This window comes from Mirounga leonina, unplaced genomic scaffold (genome assembly GCF_011800145.1).
Source record: "Mirounga leonina isolate KUSES-001 unplaced genomic scaffold, KU_Mleo_1.0 Mir_152, whole genome shotgun sequence".
Taxonomy (NCBI): Eukaryota; Metazoa; Chordata; class Mammalia; order Carnivora; family Phocidae; genus Mirounga; species Mirounga leonina.
In genome coordinates, this window is record NW_023270380.1 from 19,563,098 (window position 1) to 19,569,372 (window position 6,275).

General features: G+C 54.5%; 1 long non-coding RNA gene across 1 annotated transcript; it reads left to right on the top strand.

Annotated features, from left to right (window-relative positions):
- The first annotated feature begins 1,826 nt into the window (after positions 1–1,826).
- On the top strand, positions 1,827–4,299 carry LOC118012995. Its single transcript, XR_004679893.1, has 3 exons — positions 1,827–2,820; positions 3,253–3,385; positions 4,023–4,299. It is a non-coding gene; the product is annotated as an uncharacterized LOC118012995 (long non-coding RNA).
- Positions 4,300–6,275: the final 1,976 nt, after the last annotated feature.

Genomic DNA, 6,275 nt, shown 5'->3' on the forward strand with positions numbered 1-6,275 from the left:
GTGGGGGGGGCGCTCCGGGGAAGACCTGGGTGGCGGGCAGCCCCCGAGGTGCGGGCTCTCCAGTGGGGGGCCCTCCGGGGGTGCCTCCTCCGCAGCGAGGCTGAGAAGGGAGCGAGGCGAGGAGAGCGCCTGCCGTACCCAGCTCCAGGACAGGCAGCGCGTCCTGGGTCCCGCACCCCCTCCCAGATATTCGCCAAATCCCGTGTCGCACACCCCGGCTTCATACCTGGAAAGAGTGAAGTGCGGTGAATTCCATTGGGATGTAAACTTCTCCAAAACGGCGGTGTGAAGTCTGGGTACGTGGGAGGACTGTCCCGAGCTAAGCAAAGGGGCTCCGTCCCTGCGTTGGTTCTGTACTTTTCGGCGCCCGCGCGTGTTGTGAGTCCCGCCCTACACATGCACAGAACAAACCTCGGATGCGTGGTCAAACCAATAGCGACAGGTATCAATAATCAATGATTACACAAATTACAGTCCTAAGGACAAAACTGAAGGAGGTTGGGGGAGGGGCCTGCAGGTACAACTCTAAAGAGGGTGGTCCAGGCGGGCTTCCGGGACCCAGGACCCAGACCTGAGGCTGGGGAGCTAGTGGAGCACCGGTGCAGGAGGGAAGGCTTCCAGGAGGAGGCAACGGCCAGTGTGAAGGCCTCCAGGAAGCCTGCGGGGTGTGGGGCAGGGCGGTGGGGAGCCAGGATAGCTGCAGAGACCGCAGGGGGACGGCAGAGTGATACCCCCCAACTTGTGGGCCCATGGGAGGGTGTGGGCCTCCCTCCCTGTGAAGTGGAGAGCCCTGGGAAGGTTGGCAGCAGAGGATCTGACTCCTGTTTCCTGGGATCACTCTGACTGCTGTGCAGAACCCGCCGGACCTTAGCACAGAACCTGCAGGAAGCTCTTGCAGTCCTCCAGGCCAAACACAGGAGTGGCGTGGGCAGTGGCCTGGCCAGGGTGAGGGTGCTCAGGTTTGGGATGTGTTCTGAAGGCCGACCCCACAGAATTCCCTGACCGGTTAGCTACGGATATGAGAGAAGGAAGTCAAGGATAAGTCCAAGATGTTTGTCCCGGAGGTCGAAGCTGCCACCCGCTGGGGCAGAAGACAGTGAGCAGGGCATCCCATCCTGCAAGGACCCTTGTTGGCAACCCACAGCTCATAAAAGGACCATTTAGCACTAAAAAAACCTGACCTCGTTTTACACTGGTTTTCATTCTTTTCTTGCACACAACGAAATCTCAGCAACCACCTAAGATATCATGATCCACATTCACCTAGAAAAAGAATTCTGGGCATCGGTTGCAAAACTTCCAGTTCTCAACAGAAAACACGTCTCTTTACCACCCGGAAGCTGGTTGCAGGCTACAGTACCTTCTCTTTAGCCTGCAGATTTGCTCCATGCTCTCCCGCATTCCCCTCCAGAGAGTAATAACCCAAAAGGGAGATGGGGCAGAGGCTTCTGTGGAAAGCCTCCCTACATCCACCCGTGTTTTCCCTTTGCCTTGGACACCTTCCCCCCTTACCCTACTTCTACTCATGGGTCAAGTGCTCGCCTTGATGGAAGACACTCACAATGGAAGTCACGTTGGAATGAATACCTCATGCATATCCCATAGCCATTTACGGATGTGCACGAATGTATGCATATACATACACATGCCTATTGTGTGCTTAGAGAGAGAGAGCGAGCACAAGCCGGGAGAGGGGCAGAGGGAGAATGTCCAGCAGACTCCCTGCCGATCGCAGAGCCCGACTCGGGGCTCGATCCTACGACCCTGAGATCAGGACCCGAGCTGAAACCAAGAGTCGGACGCTCAACAGAGTGAGCCACCCAGGCACCCCATTTGATTGATTGATTGATTGATCGATCATGATGCTTACACCATGTGATATAGGAAAAAAACACATCTTTCTCCCTAACTAGACTAAATGACAAAAACTGTTATGCGTTTATTCACGTATTTGTCTATGTTCAGCCCTAACATTGTGCATAGGGCAAAGAATGGATGGTACTTAATAACAATCGTTTAAGTTTGCCATTCTCTCTTGTCTCTGCAGGTTTGGTAAAGTCTCATCTCTGCCTCCTGCCGTAGCCTGGGGGGGTCTCCCTGCGCATCCTTGGGGGGTCACCCCGAGCACCCTCTTGCTCCCTCCGATCCATTCTCCACCCTCACGGTGGACAAACCGAAGCCCAAATCTGGCCCTCCGCCTGTTTGTGTATTGCCTATGAGCAAAAATGGTTTTGACGTTGTTTACCGGTTGGGGTGGGGGGAGGAGCCCAAGAAGGCAGCGGTAGATTTGTGACACACGAAAATCACATGAAACTCAAATCTCAGCGGCCTTGTTGTTGGCTCTCAGCCCCACTCACTGGTTGACACTTGTCCGCCGCTCTCACGTGGGACCCGCAAAGCCGGAAGTGTGCCGTCTCCGGCTCTTTCCGGGGAAGGGCCCGCTCCTGCCCTAGCAAGCAGACGCAGAGTCTTCTCAGCCGAAGCGCGAGATGTCACTCCCCAGCTCCCGAGTCGCAGCGACGGGGTGGGCGCGTGCATGGGGTCGCGTGCTCGGCCGGAGGGCGTGGGGCCCGCTGGTGAGCAGCACACAGATGTTCATTATACTTCTCTGTCTTCTTGTGTCTGCTCTAAATTCTAGAAAATACCATGTTTCTAAAAAGGAAACATGAAAGCCTTCGGGGGCTGTCCATCGCTGTGGGGATCACCTGCAGTGAGCATGGCCCCCAAGGCCCAGCTCACCCCTGTTCTGCATGAGAGCGAGGATGGGAAGGAGGAACGGAACTGCGCACGCCTCTCTGTTCGTGACAAGACTCAAAATTGGTAAACATGCGGGACAAACTCAGGGCTCTGAAGACATCTGTCTGTGCTGTCGGCCGTAGCTCTATGTGCTTTAAGGAATTCTGTGCGTCCCTCATAACTCGTGGCGTTGTTACCCCCTGTTGGCTGCTCTCTGTCCTCACCCCTGGCCTCCCCTCACTCACCCTGTCTGCCTTGCGGCCCCCTCCCTCATCTGAAACAGCCTTGCCAAAGGCACCAGCAACCTTTATTTCACGGATGCAATAAACGTTTTCCGTCGTCTTCAGAGCGATGCTCATCCCCTCTGCTTCCCAGCGCGCTTCTCACTGGACTTCAGGACGGGGCTCCCGGGGCTCCCCCTCCCCGCCTGCCTCTTTTCCATGTCCTTGAGCCTCGTTCTTCCCCAGCAGCGCTGACGCAAGGCTCAGGCCTCACCCTTTCCGGCCTTCCTCCTAGATCCACAGTCCTGTCACCTGCACACGGGGCCAAGTCCACATCTCGGTCTGGTCTGCTTCTCTGGGCCCTAGAACCGTGCTGCTGAATGCGAAAGCCACGGGCCACGTGTAGCGGTGGGATGTGGCCAGAGCACGTGAGAAGCCACAGTTGTGATTTTTTTAAAACTTGAATTCCGGTATAACTAACGTAGAGTGTTGTATTCGTTTCAATTGGCTTGGACGGTGCTGGGGACCCTGTCCGGTCACGTCCAAAGGCCTGCTTGCTCCTCGTGGCTGCCTCGAGGCATGGCCGATGCAGCTCATCTAGAACCAAATGCATGGCCTTTCTCCCCAGTCTGGCCATCATCCAGTACTTTCTGTCTGCGAGGATGGCCCAGGTGCTGATCCCCTCTCTCAAGCCAGAGAGCGAGGCATCATGCTGGACTTTCTCTCCCTGCCCTCTAACCTGTGCTCAGTCACCAAGCTCTGTCCTTTCTGGCTCCTAAATATGTCTTCACACTCCCCGCGTCCTAGCCCCACAAGTGCCCCGTCCAAGCTCCCGTCACCCCTCAAGCTCCCACCCTCGCAGACAGCCCTGCTTCAAGCCCCTCCTCAGCACGGCCTCCGCGCCCCTGAGCACCCGTCCCTGCCCCGCGCCCTCTGAGACTCCGCCTTGCCAACTCTGCCCTCCTTGCTCCCGCCAAGGCCCTCCCTCCGTGCCCCACGTCACCTCTGCACGTTCAGCCTGGCTTGGGTCGCCAGTGTGACTCAGTGCATGTGTCTCCCCGCCAGGACTGCAAGCCACAGAGTAGGGACTTCTACTCAACCCTGCTCCCCACTGGTTCTTCACTGCCTACAACGGGGCCCAGGACATGGCCCGGGGTGAACGCTCAAACGAACAAGACAGGGAATTAAATGAATGACTTGTTCATTTGCCTACAGCGCATGTGGTTCAAGGCGGAGCGACGGTCAGCTTTCTGCTGTAAAACAGCACAGCCCAGGGGCGCCTGGGCGGCTCTGTCGGCTGAGCGGCTGCCTTCGGCTCGGGCCGTGATCCTGCGGTCCTGAGATCGAGTCCGAGTCGGGCTCCCTGCTCTGCGGGGAGCCAGCTTCTCCCTCTGCCCCTCCCCCATTCATGCTCTCTCTCAAATAAATAAATAAAATCTTTAAAAAAAACATATCACAGTCTAGGCAGCTGAAGCTACAGGAATTTATTTTTTCAGGGGTCTGGAGGCTGGGAAGTCTGAGATCATGGTGCCCACCAACTCTGTACCCTGGTGAGGGCTCGCTTCCTCACTAGCCGACTGGCGTCTTCGAAGTGAGTCCTCACACGCTGGGGCAGAACGAGAAGCAAGCTCCCTGGTGTGTCTTCTTATAAAGGATTCTTACAGGATCTCAATAGGGGGCCCCAGCCTCATGACTGCACATGAATGTAATGATCTTCCAAAGGCCCCACCCCCGAATAACATCACATTGCGGGGTAAGGCTTCAGCATGTGAATTTTGAGGGGACACAACGAGGTCCACGGCATCCGGCATGTTGTCCTATCTTATGGCCACAGATTCTGCTTGTCACCCCAAAGCGCTGTCTCTTAAATGCCTATAAGAGGCTCAGGTTGACGAGGGTGAAAGATCTGTGGAACCCAAACCCATTGCTGATGGTTGGCCCGTGAGGTCAGCATCCGTGAAGAACTATGTAATTCTAGCAGCACCTGAACACAAAGAAAATCTACAGGATGACATAGATTTCAGAAGCTTGAATCAAGGCTTCACTATGGACAAGCAAGAGAAGTCTAGCCCAGCATACTGACGATAGACGCTCTCGAGTGCCAAGACGTCACGAAGGCCCCTGGCCATCATCACGGGCGGCCGTGGCCTCCGTTGTCCCCGGCGCAGAGGGGTTTTGATTCCACAGTGAGGAACGTATGCATCTCTTCCCGGTCTCTAGTAAAATATTAGGTTGGAATGAATTGCATTCTTGTCATTAAAAAACCATTTTAAACCATTTTTAAATGGGCTTTATTCAAATATTTTTCAAGAGTACCTGTACAAAACACACTGGTTTATAGATAAATGGCCACAGCTCCTTGGCGGAAAGGACCAGTTCCTTGAAGTTCTTGATGTTCCCTTTTGCCAGCGCACACTTTACCAGCAGTTACTTATTACAGGAAGGCAAGCATGTTCAATTAGAAACGGAAAACCTCATCAGAAGGTTTTCTGTGGTGACACTTAGATGTCCAGTAACAGTTACGCGTGAGCTCACGGTAGTTATTCGTCACCAGGAACATATCCCACTGCACCCCTAGCGTTGCCCAGCGTGAGGAGGGGGCGCCTTTCTACAAGTCCTGGCCGAGCTCGTGTGTACCGCTCTACCTGAGGCCCAGAGAAGTTTTGAAAAGGTCCACAGAGGAGGCCAACTTGGAAGGACTATAAATCTGAAGTAGGAGGGGCGCCTGGGGGCCTCAGTCAGTTGAACGTCCGACTCGGTCTCAGCTCAGGTCTTGATCTCAGGGTCGTGCGTTCGAGACCCGCATGGGGCTCCACGTTGGGCGTGGAACCTACTTTAAAAAAAGGGGAGGCGCCTGGGAGACTCAGTTGGTGAAGCATCTGCCTTCCCGGGGTCCTGGGATCGAGCCCCACGTCGGGCTCCCTGCTCCGCCGGAGGCCTGCTTCTCCCTCTCCCTCTGCTCCTTCTCCCCCATGCTTGTGCTCTCGCTCTCTCAAATGAATGAATAAAATTTTCACTTCGGATCAGTGAGGCCCCAAGCTCTAGCTAGTGAAGTTTTTCCTTTTCTTTCAGTAATTTCTTCTCTGAAAGTGTTAATAAAATGATTTGGGGGAAAGTATAGCTCCATTCTCAAATATACGTCACATTTACCACATCTCTTAGGATAAATATGAAATCAGGAAAAAAAACACCGCCCAAGGCATGCTTATACGTATTACAAAGGACCAACAAGCTCTCCCTGTCCATTTAAATATGCTTTTATTTACCAAAAAAGGAAGGAAGGAAGGAAGGAAGGAAGGAAGGAAGGAAGGAAGGAAG